This window comes from Hetaerina americana, unplaced genomic scaffold, assembly GCF_022747635.1.
Source record: "Hetaerina americana unplaced genomic scaffold, ioHetAmer1.1.p SCAF_3, whole genome shotgun sequence".
In the NCBI taxonomy this organism is placed as follows: domain Eukaryota; kingdom Metazoa; phylum Arthropoda; class Insecta; order Odonata; family Calopterygidae; genus Hetaerina; species Hetaerina americana.
The window spans coordinates 3,297,245-3,311,909 of NW_027286874.1; the positions used below are offsets into that span (position 1 = coordinate 3,297,245).

Sequence of the window (14,665 nt, forward strand, 5' to 3'; positions counted from 1 at the left end):
AATTATCTCTCTATTCTCTTCATTTTAGCTAAATTTACAAACAGTATTCCTTTACTACTATTATCGTACATTTAGTGAAATAATCCAATGTGAATGTTTCGTTTTCTTTCTACTGCCGCAAAATATTCTCGTTTCTGATTCTTAAACATCTCAGTTCTTAAAGGCTTTGCTTTTTCACAAAATATTTTTACTCTTGTGCGCCTTGGCTTTTCTCTTCGCAGTGTTCTTAGAAAGAAATTCATCACTTCATCCCTTTCAAAGTCTTCTGTTAATTTGTGGGAAACGGATTGAAATGAAGATGGACGGGGAGATTTTATTTAACCACGAGAGAAAATAAAAACGACTCCATGACGGAGCGCCCGTAGTCACACCGATCCCTCCTCGATGGGGGAAGAGAAACACGTTCACGCAAAATAAAGCGAGTCCCGGAAGTGCTCCTTCATCCCTTTTCCCGTCTCCCTTGAAGTCCACGCGGGATTCAAGGGGAAGAGCCTGTGGGTCGAGGAGAGAGCGTGAAAGGGGAGCGAGGCAGGATGTGGGAGTATTTTTCGCCGGGTTGTTTCCCCGTCCTTCCATCTTTCCGTCGTTGGGAAAGGGAGAGAGAGAGAAAAAGAAGCAGTTATAGTTAACATCCTCGATCAGTGAGCGTGAGAGCCTTCTTTTTTCCCCATTTTGCACTTTCCTCCCTCAAAAAGCTTTTAAAGGTGCAAAACGGCAAAGAAAACGTCGACGTGGTAGTAGTATGGATGGAAATAGACAGGATAAAGGGTCGGAAGAGGAATTTTTAACTGTGATCTCAAAATGCACATTCCACGTTGTTCCCATAAAGTTAAACGACGTACATATTTCGCTGTTCCAAAAGTGTGGTTCCTACGAGATGAGGACAGTGTGTGCGTGCGTGTGGTTTTGTGTGTGTGCGTGCGCGCGTTATCAAGGAAATCACGGAGTATCAAAGTAGATTTCATTCATAAAGTAAAAGTATTCAAAATATTATCTCACCCTGACTCATTACAGAATGTACTCTCCGTAAGGTAGTGTTTAATTCTAAATATCTGCATTAAATGCAACAATTTCAGAGCGTAAAAATCATTCGCCTTGACCGGGATACCGATCAAGGCGAATGATTTTTACACTCTGAAATTGTTGCATTTAAATGCATATTAGCGGATGAATCCGTTAAAATTTTATGTTGCGGCATCTTCCGCAGTTTCTTGAAATATGGGTTAAAGTTAAGCTGAGCGTGAGGAACATTTCAGAATATTCAAAGAGAAATAAAGGCAATCGGAAATTTTTAAATATTTCCTTCATATAAAACCCTTCATTAAAATCTATTAAATGTTACCATTTTCAGAGTTTGACCAGATCTCTGAGTTAATGTACATTTGAACTTTGTCCTGTTTCCAATTTGCTTCCTTATATAATGGCATACTTTCTCATGAGAAAGTCGTGTAATACATGGGGAGAATTTTCATTAACAATTGGATCAGATAAAACCAATAAAATCTTCAACATCATTTATTTCATCGTTAAATTAAGAAAATTTGCATAGATTAACTCAATCGAATTCGTCTCACGGCGTCATTTATTGGGCACAAATTGATGATTTTGAATTACTTATTGGCATCTGTCGCAGAAGCTACAAGGATTATTGAGGGTGGGAATATGCCATAGAGGGAATCAGGAGTCGCCTGATCTTAATCGTGGTGAATAACCAGGTGAAATGATAAACTTAGCTCGTGAGTGGGATGTACCTTCAGTCATGTTAGATATATATATATATATATATATATATATATATATATATATATATATATATATATATATATATAAAATATCTTCGAAATGGAACGCTCTTCGGCGACACACAAATATATAAAAACACAGATGTAGATTTTTAGAATATAGAGACACAAAGAAAGGACACTCACAATTTGTTATTTTACGTTTCGACAGCACGGCTGTCGTCTTCAGAATGGCGTTCTCGGGGAAGAGCGGAGAGGATGTGCGGGGGAGAGGTGGGGGAAGGAGAGGTAAAGGGACCAATAGGAAATGAACAAGGGGGTGGGGGGGAATATGTAGGCAGCCAATTGATGCATTCAGTGGGCTTGGTTCAGCCCGGGCGGTTTGAATGATTGGGCCACCCAGATATGCGCCATCTCGCGGGTTCTCACCTCTATTATACTCGCAGATTTGGGAAGGATTTCAATCACCGAAACAGAGAAGCAGTCGTCAAAAGATTATCTATCGCCTAATATTATATATCGCCTCTCCTGTAACTTCTGCCCTGCCTTCTACGTGGGCGAATGCACGACCGCACTTTCCCTCCGCATGAATAACCACCGATATTCCACCAAATCTCCCACCTTTCTTAATTATCCCATCCCTACTCACACCGCTTCCCACAACCAATCTTTTGACGACTGCTTCTCTGTTTCGGTGATTGAAATCCTTCCCAAATCTGTGTTTATATATATATATATATATATATATATATATATATATATATATATATATATATATATATATATAAACACAGATGTAGATTTTTAGAATATAGAGACACAAAGAAAGGACACTCACAATTTGTTATTTGACGTTTCGACAGCTTAGCTGTCGTCTTCAGAATCGAAGACGACAGCCAAGCTGTCGAAACGTCAAATAACAAATTGTGAGTGTCCTTTCTTTGTGTCTCTATATTCTAAAAATCTACATCTGTGTTTTTATATATTTGTGCGTCGCCGAAGAGCGTTCCATTTCGAAGATATATATATATATATATATATATATATATATATATATATATATATATATATATTAATACATATAAATATGCCATGTATTTATTTGAAAATTTATCTATTTGAAACCATTTATGTATCGACATATCGACTACTGAGCATGGACAGGGTAGATTTAAATGTGATAGGATAATCTAAAAGAGAAAAGTTAGATCCATTTTTACACCAAATATAGAATATTCTAATAGTACCCATTTGAAGAGGCTACGATCCTAGTATTCATTTGAGCAACTGACTTAATTCTCTAAACGAGAATAGAATTCACATATTTATTATTTGAAACCGTCAAGAAAAATGAAAAACAAACAGTGAAGATGATGAAAACTCACGTCCGGTATGGTTTTCTATTGCGGAAACTAATGAATCAGGGAATATAAAAAAAATAAAAATGTAATGTGCTCCCTAAGACTGCTTTGAAGGCAGTAGAACGCTTCTGCAGAGACTTCTGATCGTAGAATTCCGAGAAATGAAGATGAGTATTTACGTTGAGACTGCCATTTGGAATGGTTTATTTCATTGCAAGTCTCGGATGTAGGGAGATTGTTTGTAATAAGCTCGACGCAGAATCGAACGCAGAATAGTCCAAGCAAAGAAGGCGTACATGCGTACATACATGTGTCCATCTACTGAGCTCAAATTCCTAATAAACTCCCTGGTTTGATACCCTGCTTGATAAACGGAGTCTATTGCAAGAGAAGACGGCCGCTTGTTTCGCCACTCATAATTGTTGCATCACCCATCGCCCTATTTCCCCGCCTCGCTTGCGCAGAAGGCAGCCACGCACAGCAGGGGCGCACGCGACGGGACAACTGCTGATCATCGACATGTATTAAAAGTAGCTCCCGCAGACCAGGGAAGTTAATGCGGCTCCGCGAAGAATATTCATTCCACACGCCACCGCAAAGAGAAGGGACGTAGGACTACTAGCACACGCATAACAATTAGAAAGACAAATGCTACATAAATAATTTTAAAAATACTTAATTAGCTCATGTCCAGTACCATTGAGGAAACAATCTAGCGACTATCTCAATATCCAACCATTATTTTCTTTCTTTTTTGGGAACTCGGCCAAAGAGTTTTTTTTGAAAACTAGAAATAGGACATGATTTTCCTGCCAAAAAAGGAAGTATTTTTTCTAAAGAATCCTGGCTACCTTCCCTCCCCCCCCCCCCCCCCCCAGTGGCAAGCCCTTGACAAAGCGCAATGCATTATTACTACTCTATATTTCAATGTTTCGCTTTTTTCAAATCTCTCGTTTTCTTTTCTATCCCTCGTCAGATTTTCCTGATATCCTGTTCCATCGAAGACTACACGTGTAATGTATTCGTGATCACCACTATGGGGAGTTGCCCGGGTCGTCCCGAAGGAAGAGAACGCGACTGGACCACGCACGCACACTCTAGCGTCTGTAAGGGCGAGGTTATGGCTCGCGTGCCAAGCCAAATGACATAGTTCTCTTTGGTTTTCATGGTTGAAGATCGGGGTCGATTTGAATAACCCTGGGCATGGCTCAAGACGTTCTTTCGGCCTATTTACGCGTATATATATGTATTACTAGATAACATGGGACGGATAAGTTCAACAGGCATCTAGCAGAGGGTAGCTCAAAAAAGAATGCGTTCATGGTGGAGTAATTACTAAGGTAGTGAGGAAAATTATAAGTAAAATGTACGTAGTGATTGGAATAAGTAATGAAAAATATTTACGCACAAAAAGACCCTTTAGATAAGACACGAGTGAGAGTGAAAATTCAGATAAAGAAAGAATAGGAACCTTCAAAATCAGGCATTTGGAAAAGAACGTTGAAGTAGAATGGAAAGATGTAATAAGAAACGAGTGTACTGAGAAAAATAAAATTTCATATTTAATGCTTTGTGTGGAAAATAATTATAAGCAATAAAGAGCTGGAACAGGGTGCACACTGAGACATGAAATATTTAATAGGAACGTAATCGGAAGGAAAAAACTAATGTCTCACGAGGAAGACCAAGAAACAAGGGGTGAATGGATGGGTGAGAGAAAACAGATGCTCCATGGTGTAAGAGAATTAGAATTGGGACTAAGGGCGAGGGCAAAAGGAGGACTACAAAATATAAATAAACATTCGGAGAAATCATAAATGGAGATTTGTATCTCAGTGGGGACTTGTCGCGAGTTAATCCCCTTAATTAACCAGAGTTTGTATCCACACCTCTTATTTCTCCGATTCAGATTTTGGTGCGATTTTTCTCAATTTGCTTTGCACATCGCTCAGCATGGATTTACACGTGGGAGCGTGATCACGCACATTTATTCTTTGGCTATTATTAACTACAATTAATCATGATTGTATTCGCTTCGCACGGGAACCGATATACTCCATCGGAGTCTTGTTTTCCACCTATCCTGTATTTCTACGCAACCTTGACAAACAAAATAAATCAGTTTTTAAAATTGTAAAGACTGAAAATGGGCGAAACTCTTCCTAGGATTGAATTAAACTGATACTCAAAAAAAATCTCTCGCAGCGCTGAAATTTTGCGTTTAGAAGTTGAGACCTGAATAAACATTTACTATTTTTAAAAACTTCGATCAATAGCAGCCTATGAGCATTAAAATAAATCCATTTTTTTGTATAGTAAAAATCACTGAGAGAATAGAAGCAGCAAAAAAGGAGTTATATGTCAAAATAAGGCACAGCAGACATTCAAATTCATGTATCACCGAAAAAAAAGTTGCCTTGCTCAATCAAATTATTGTAAATACATTTAAATGTCCTTATAATTAGTTAAATACAATAATGAGTAAATTTTTGTTTCATGCTTTGCACTGCACGCATCAAAGATTTACTGATGATATACCAATATTAAGAGTGATCTACCGAGGTTTTTGTTGGACACAGAGATTAAGTACTATCATACTTCCAAGGCCTGCCAAACACGAAACTATATAACGTGGTATCCAGCGTTAATGTAAAGCATTTGTTTTATATTAACGCTTGGGTGTATTTCCACATACCTTCTATCCCTCGTCAGGCCCTTCGATATGCCTTCCCTTTTCTTGCCTCGATTACCCTACATTCTTCTATCCATCAGAGTTTTCGACATCTACATCTACATACAGGCAATCATCAGGCAATACCCCGCAAGCAGCCGCAAGAGCGTGTGGTGGGGTTGTTAGGTCACCAACATTCCGTCATCACTCACATGCCCTGAATCCACTTCTGATGCTTTCTCGGAAAGTCTCCAAAAGAACCCTCTCTCTTCTCCTAGCACTTCTCTGTTTGTTTTCCTTTCCACCTTTTTTATTTTATTCACTCCCTCACATTTTGAAAGTCTCCTACCTGCGAGTACCGTTCTCAAGGCAACGAAAATGTTTTGGAACCGTAAAAAATTATCCTCCCCACCAAACCATTCACTATTCTTTTCTTTATATCTTTTATTGAGTCCTCTGTCATCATCACCTTCCTTTTTATAAAAGCTACTTCTCGTATAGCGATATATTTTAAGACTTTTTACCTTCGCCATTTTTCTCTAGAACACTTCCTAAATACGAGGGTAGTTTGAAAGGTTTTCGGAATCACTATCAGATTTCAGTGCTAGCATAACGAGTTTCCCGCGTAGTAATACGTTATCCTTTATGGGTAAACACGTAACACGTCAGTACTCTGGTAAGAGATCTGTGGTGGGGACGCCTCTCTGTTGCTGCTCCCGTGTAGTAATTTCTGAAGATGGAATAAATTTAGATTCGAGCAGTGATGAAATGCTGTGTGAAGAAAGGTATGTAAGTAAAGAAAATTTATGCCGACTTGCAAAACACTCGGGGAGACTCTTCTCCTACATATTTAACTGTTGCCAAGTAAACAAACAAGTTTGGCCAGGGTAGCTTAGATAATAACCCCCTTAGTGGTCGGTTTCACTACCCAAGAAATTATTCCATATATTCCAAGAGCATAAAATGGTCATGGAGGGTCACCGACTGTGTCCACTGCCATATTGTAGGAACAAAACAGCAGTCAAAGCATTGGAAACATGTTGATTCACCACCACCTAAGAAAGCAAATGTAATACAGTCGGCCGGAAAGGAAATGGCTTCAGTTTTCTGGGATGCGAAAGGGATTCTGCAGATGGATTATCTTCTCGCTGGTCAAACGATTACTGGGCAATACTACGCTTACCTCCTGGACTAACTATTGTAAAATACTATATACACCAAATTAGGCCAGAATTTTCAAAGAAGAAATTTATCTTTCATGAAGGCAATGCACGCCCACACACAAGTGAGGTAACCATGGTAAAAATACGTGGTCTAAGGTACAAATTGTTTCCGCACCCACCTTCATCGCCTGACTTGGCTTCATCAGAATTTCGCCTCTTTCCCAAGCTCAAATCTTCCTCGTTGGACGGAGATTCTCTTCACACAAAGAACTAACAGCCGAAGTAGATGATTATTTTTCAGGCCTGAAGGAATATTATTTTTGAGATGGGATCAAGGCATTGGAACATCGATGGACCAAGTGCAATAATGTACAGGCAGGTTACATTGAAAAATAAAAAAAAGTTCCACTGAGGTTAATCGTTTATTTCTATTCCATTCTGAGAATTTTTCAAATTACCCTCATATTTGAACTGTTTTCTGGTCTAGTATCCTTGTATACACCCTAACTGTTTATACCCTCCCCTTTGATTAACTGTTCCGCTAAAGCTAATCAACCTCATATTTTTAATTGATCAGTCCACCACTGCTTTTATTCCTACCTCTGTTTCCTGCGAGTACCTATACATTGAAAAGCACTGTTGATAATGGAAGCTTACCCCTTCCTCGTTACCCATATTGGATTCCCACCGATACCCGTACTTCAGTAGGCTGTTACATGTAAAAGTACCGGAAATATAACTGACACTTCAATCTTAGCTTCTGTAGCGCATTCACTCATCACGTCAAAAAACCTCAGTCCCACGCCTTCGCATACGAAGCCAACAGTACATACTGGTCATAGTATTCCATATTCATTTCGAAAAGTGATCCCATTACTCCATTGGTACCACATGTATCCATCCCCTTTCTCATCCCTAAGTAGTGATTTGCCTCTTATCCATCTCTTCCTCGATGATCCTTCAAACTACATTTCTACGCATGAAATCAAATTTTTTGGGCTTTGTTCCTCACATATTGGCGATGATTTTCTTTATAATGGGATAGAAATACTACCTTGATCAAAAAGTTCCCGGAATAACCACCGTGTGGCGCACCCATCGTTCCGATTTGAGTTCTGTTTTTTTTTGTTAAATTGGTACATCTGTTGTTGATATTCCCTTTAAATCTTAGTGTCATAACTTGACATTTGCAAAAGTTACGGTCGGTTTTCGGTATGTCCATCAGTGCTTCCTGCGATTTTTCCATTACTTCCTCTCGGCTGCTAAAACGCGTTCCCCGTAATGGTTTTTTAACTCGATTGAACAGAAAGAAGTCACAGGGAGCCAAATCAGGTGAATTCGGTGGCTGTTGGATGGTATTTGTTGCATTTTTCGTGAAAAAATTACGAATAATGATAGCACTGTGCGACGGTGCGTTATCATGGTGCAAAATCCACGAGTTTTCTGCCCACATTTCTGGTCTCTTTCGGCGAATTGCTTCACGCAAACGTCTCATAACGCCCAAATAATACTCTTTGTTTACTGTCTGGCCTTCTGGCAAAAATTCATGATGCACTACACCGTTGTAATCCATGAAAACCGTCAGCATTGCCTTCTTTTTTGACTGAAAACGACGTGGTTTTTTTGGTCTCGGCTCATTTGGTGAACGCCATTCACTTGCCTGATGTCTGGATTGCGTGTCGTACTCATAAACCCACGTCTCGTCTCCAGTAATGATCCTTTTGATGAATGTGGGATCGGATTCAGCCTCGCAAATCATGTCTTTTGCGACGTCAACACGGTCTCTTTTTTGCATGAAATTGAGGTCTTTTGGCACCAACTTTGCTGCTACACGACGGAAACCCAAATCATTAACCACAATGTCTTGGGCGGATCCATAGGCAATGTTCAAGTCCTCCGCTATTTCTCTGATGGTTAATTTGCGGTTATTGACCAACATTTCTTTTACTTTATCAATTTTTTCACCGACTTTCGATGTCGATGGTCTGCCACTGCGTTCATCATCTTCGATTGACTCACGACCACTTCTGAACCGCTCGTGCCACTGGTAAACGACCGTTTTTTTTAGAGAATCGTTGCCGAAACACTTTTCCAACATTTCCAACGTCCGTGCGCCACTAAATCCGTTTTTTACGCAAAATTTAATACAAGTTCGTTGTTGCAAATTTAAATCCATTTCTGAAATTGTAAAAAATCGCCAACACACACAGAGATAGATGTACTCTTGGCTACGTAACTTTTGCAAATGTCAAGTTATGACACTAAGATTTAAAGGGAATATCAACAACAGATGTACCAATTTAACAAAAAAAACAGAACTCAAATCGGAACGATGGGAGCGCCACACGGTGGTTATTCCGGGAACTTTTTGTTCAAGGTAGTATATTACCATTGAATGAAGTCTTCATTCTAAATTCCTCCTTCGTAAATGCTACCGATGGGAATTCAAACACTTCCATGTTTTCCTAAAGCACTGACTAATACTGTAGGATAATATACTATAGCTATAGCTTTATTTTCTTTAACGTATTCTTATTCTCACAATGAAATATGTCTGATCCTAAGATTCCCGTTACCTTTCCATCTCATCCCGCAAAGATTGCTTCATGTTTTCATTCCTCTCTCTTCAACAGCGTTCTAACATCCAATACTTGTCCTCTAACAGTTGCGGCCATCTTCCGCCTGTGCTTTACTGCTGCTTTTAATTCGGACCGCCGGGGTTTTGTCTCCCCAGCTTCCAGGAACTACATTCATTCCAGACTGCTGAGCCCTGTAGTTACCAGGATTCCGTCATGATTTCTCAAGAAAAAATAACAATAATGGTTGGTTTTTGTTCCCTTATTTTTCAATTTTTCATTTATATTACGTATTTCTGTTAATTTTAAACACACACTATATGTATTAGGGGTTAGTCACTCCACTAGAGAGCACACGCTGCATGGAATGCCATTTCTCTCTCTCTCTCTCTCCTACTCTGAAAAAATTACTCTTGAAGATATAAGTGGCAGGGGCGATCCTACCATGAGTAGTTATCATTATTACCCATATACGTAACCCAATATCTCATCCGAATGCGCAAGCCACTCCACCATGCCAAAGTCGTGGTCCGTCGATAGTGGATATAAAATATTCGTCCTTAAAACAGATTTCATCATAACTTTTAATAACATAAACATATTTCAGTGTTTCCTCACTTCGAATTTCAAGAAATCGTATTATAATGTAAGTAATATCTTATTTTTGTGACAAAGACTCTCCAAATGAGCAGTTTAGTCACGCTCAATAGAAATATAGAAAATGGAATGTGTCCATAACAATGTATGCTCATGAATGTGGTGCTAATGAAGGGTAAATTAATTTAATATAAATAAAACATTTTTAAAAACCGATACCTCCAACCACACGAGGAAAGGAGCAGCACACTTCAAACGGTAATTCGTAAAAATATTTTTGGTGCGAACATTTTTATTAGGGCTTAGCAGGAAGCGGGCTCTGCCATCGCCTAATACAACCAGCCTTTTGGCTCGACTGATGTGGTTGTGGTCGCTGCCTTTCACCTGACCCCGTGGATCCTTGCAGCAAGCAGAGAATAGGACTGAGGTCTGACCTAACCTCGGTTCTCCGATAATAGCTCGTGTTTCCTTGAACTTCGGAGGATCTGGAGTTAAAAATGGAAATTTTCGAACCTTATGGTACTTCAAGGAAGTCCAAAGTAAAAAACTAATCCAATTGCGTACGGTGCTCGTGTCGCTACGGTGAGCGTTCATCTACGCTTTTTTAGAGCTTTTACCAAAAGTAAGACTATTTCAATAAGCCCACTCCAATCCTTTTGGAGTAAATACCAAATGCCTTGCCCTGTGATAATTTTTTCCGCTAATCTATCACGAATGATTTATTTTATCATACAGAAGTGGATAACGAGAGCAAAAACTCCGTGAGAAATTCTTTAATTAAATAAAGTTATAAAGATTTGAAAAATTTGGGCTGCTGCCCGTTCTCCTGCCACAAATACCGCGAATTCATGAATAGTTTCAGCCGTAACTCAGTGGAGTTGTTCCATAATGAATAATTTTAAAATAAAACTTTGCAACTCCACAAGAAAAATGCTTTATTGCGACCCAGGTTTCACTGTGGCAGGCCTGAAGATGAAGTATCGCAGTGAAACCTGGGTCGCAATGAATTTTGTATTTCATGTGGAGTTACAAATTTTTACTTTAAGTTTATTCACCTCGAATTAAGACACTGTCGTAGTCCGCAATCTTGACGCGTTACGCCAACTAAGTTGAAAACCATAAATTTAACGTACAACGGTAATTTTTTTTCAAATATATTGATACTTATTCGGGCCTATGTCGATTTCATGAACGTTTGAAACCACATCATTAGTTCCTAAATTCAAAATTTGATCCTTATATAATAAGGCTTTTCCCAGCGAAGCGGTTTGTGTTTTTGGTACCTATCCCATCTCACCGACAATTTCTAAAGAAACTTGTTCATAAGGTTCGCATTAGAATAAATCCTTAGTCTATTTCATGAATAACCGTATGGTATTTCGGTGCCCAGTGTTATGACAATTTTTTTAAATCTACATTTCGTTAAAAAAACTTTTAAAAAACCTCGTGACAGCTACTTGATACTAATGGAAATGAAGTGCGGGTAAATGTTGCGACCCAGGGGGTGTCCAGTAAATCAGGGTGAGGAAACAAATCGACTTGTGCGTGCGCGCTCACGTGTGCAAGCAGGGCGGTTACTCACCAAAGGATAAAGCTGCGGTGGTGCGCCACTGGGAGGCGCCACGCACACTCCCCTCTCGCGTCACACGGCTGGGTCGGGCCTCCAGGTAGATGGATGTCACTCCCTGGGGGGCGAGAAGAAGAGAAGAGGGACCGCTTCAGTGGAAGAACGGACGTATCTCAGGCTCAGCACTCGTAGGTCACCACGGTAAGTGGGGACTCGAGACAGGAAAGGGTAGAAACCATTACCTATATGCTCGTCCACAAATAAATTTTCACGGGTCGTGTGTAATAGTCAGCATCCCCTGTCATTCGGAATGATTCTAAGCCGTGTAAGGCTTCTAAGCCAATGATTTTAAACTTTTCAGCTGTAAATCCAACGCCCTGCTTTGCATGGAGTCATGCAGTTTGGAGAACAAAATTCTGCAATGACAGCCAGACACCGTGCCCGTGCAGTGTCGCACATGGGACTGTGGTGCATACACATTTTGACCGTGGATGAGAACGGTCACCTTAGGAACCACACCGTTAATCCGCCCGGGTTGGAAGTAGGTATCCCTGTGATGTAGTCCTCAAAAACCGAGTGCTAAGTTTCTTTCAACACATGAAAAAACAGAAATTTTCAGTCATAACAAAGCTTGCCGAAAATCAACCCAAGTTTCTTCAGTTTATCAATACTGCAAAACGGAAGCTTTTAGCAAAATAAAATGTATGGAAATAATCATCCAAATGTCCTAAATTCGGGCATTCATATTTTCATATATTTTTTCCTAGTTTTCCAGACTGACATTCTAAAAACATTTTCGTTACAACTACTTGATTAAAATTTGCCTGAAATATCTTTAATTCGTCACGTTTGCAGCGCTTCTTCTATCGCTACCGTCACCATCTAAATATTTTTAAACTAAACTAGTAATTGCCCAAAGTTCGTGATACCCAAATTGCTGGTCAATTCACTGTTACCATAATTCAAGCATCAGAAAGTTTCTCTTATTTCCGACGCATTGCCTGTACAAGGTCTGTCCCGAAAGTAATAGGACTCATTTTTTTCCTGGGTAGACGGACGGACGAGCGGCGGTTTCTCTGCCCGGGTTTCGAGGAAAGAGAGTCTCAGCAAAGGCTGGAGACTGGGGGCAGTTGGTTCCCAGCCTTGGTGGAATCTAGATCGTTCGTTTGCGAAACCTCTGTAACGTGACCACGTTACGCCCCGTCATGAACTTTTAATTGGAACAGCGCTACGACATCAAATTTTGCGTGAAACTGGGTAAAATCTTGTATGTCGACGATATCTTAGAACTGTCCCTCTGTTTCATTCACATTAATTGTATGGAAAGAGTATGCATGTTTTTCCAAAACAATCAATTGCAACATGTAAGTTGTGACAACAGCATTGCTAAATATCTACATTAAGGAGAGCGAGGCGAAAGTCGTCAATGTGGAATTCAAGGTGATGAATACGAAAGCCTAGACTGGTGGTGTGAATATTGTGTTGGATTGTGAAGTGTAGCGCGGTTGGTAATATGGCTTCATTGGTTCCAGTTTATTTTGGATTCTGACGTTGTGATTACTGTTTGTCAAATATAGCTGATGTCCTTGGGGTGATCATCCGTGAGAGAATCAGGAATATTACGTGAAGGAAGGCTAGAGAAGTATGATTCTGCGATGTTGCTCTGCATGAATTTTACACGTATATTGTCAAAGAGTGCCTTTGAAAAGTTGTTCATAAGAAGTAGTTCTTCAATTATACCTAAGTGTTTGTCAACATAAATTGGGTTGCATAAATTAATAGCTCGGTATTTTAGCGTTAGAGCAGCATTTATTTTTTGTTCAAGTTGATGGTTAGAGTTATTGTGAAAATACGTGTACGTATCCCTCAGATTTTTCTATTTTTCACAGAGATTTTTTACAAATCCACAGAGATGCAATCAGAATTTCTTATAGTAAATGATAGTGCCATCAAGATTTCGCATATGAATGCTTTCATTTTTTATAATAAATATAATTACAATTAATTTAAATCAATCTTCATTTCAAGCAAACTATATCTAAATTTCAGGAAAATAATATTCAGCCAATAATTTTTATCTTCAAATTTCTAGGAGAATGTTGCATTTTATCAAGTTTTCCTTGCTAACCATTTAAGTTTCCTATATTTGCTTAAACATTTGGTGCATATTTAGTTTTTAATATCAGCTGAATTTAAGCAAATTTGGGATAAACCATTTACAGTGCAGGATGTAGAGAGAAGATGAAGATGATACAGCCGAGTGAGCCAAACCATGCAGTATGTCTACGTGCGCAAGCAGCCGATCCTCCTGGATCACCGATTGCGGGTTCGAAGGAGTTAATGATCACTACGTGAGATCCGTCATCAAACGGCAATCCATAAAGTCGCGGTGTAGACGGGGACCTTTCCACTACGGTGTTGTGCGAAGGAACTCCAAGTGTGCCCTCTTCAGGCGTGTCCCATGATACGCTCACCTTATGGTGAAGAGTAAAACATTTGTTTCCATTTTGCTGAGTTCATATCAGTTTCAGAAGGAAGAGAACAGAATGGGATGGTGTTAAGAGCAGAGAGCAGATGAATCAATAAACCGTATTCCGCAGCCTTCGTGCTAAACCGCTCCATGCTTTACTTTGAGTGATTTAGGAGATAATTTTAGAGAGACCTATTGGTCCTCAGCCAATTCTAACTGCTCATCAGAGTGCGAAATGCGGAGGAAACGTATGTAAGGGGAGATTTGGTTCATTCGTTGCATTTACGTTTGCAAATCCCGCGAAGCCAAACGCGGAGCTTCAAATAAGACGCACGAGTCCAGCCGAGTCTACTATGAAGCCTTAAGAATTCAGAGAGCTTCGAATTCGGCACTTGTCCATTTATATCCCTTGAATAATAAAGGTGCACAAAACATTTCTCACCTCGTGGTCTTTGCTTCGGAGAGCAGAGCAATTTCCAAGGTTATTTCCTCACGACAAAAATGAGCGTCATTTCACG

The 14,665-nt window shown here is 39.6% G+C and overlaps 1 long non-coding RNA gene across 2 annotated transcripts in view; it reads right to left on the reverse strand.

Moving 5' to 3' along the window:
• Positions 1 to 14,665, reverse strand: part of LOC139690754 (uncharacterized) — a 454,110-nt gene that overhangs the window by 358,772 nt on the left and 80,673 nt on the right. For both annotated transcript variants that reach the window (XR_011701505.1, XR_011701506.1), the window contains exon 2: positions 11,693 to 11,795. This is a non-coding gene — a long non-coding RNA (uncharacterized lncRNA). The remainder of the gene's footprint in view (positions 1 to 11,692; positions 11,796 to 14,665) is intronic.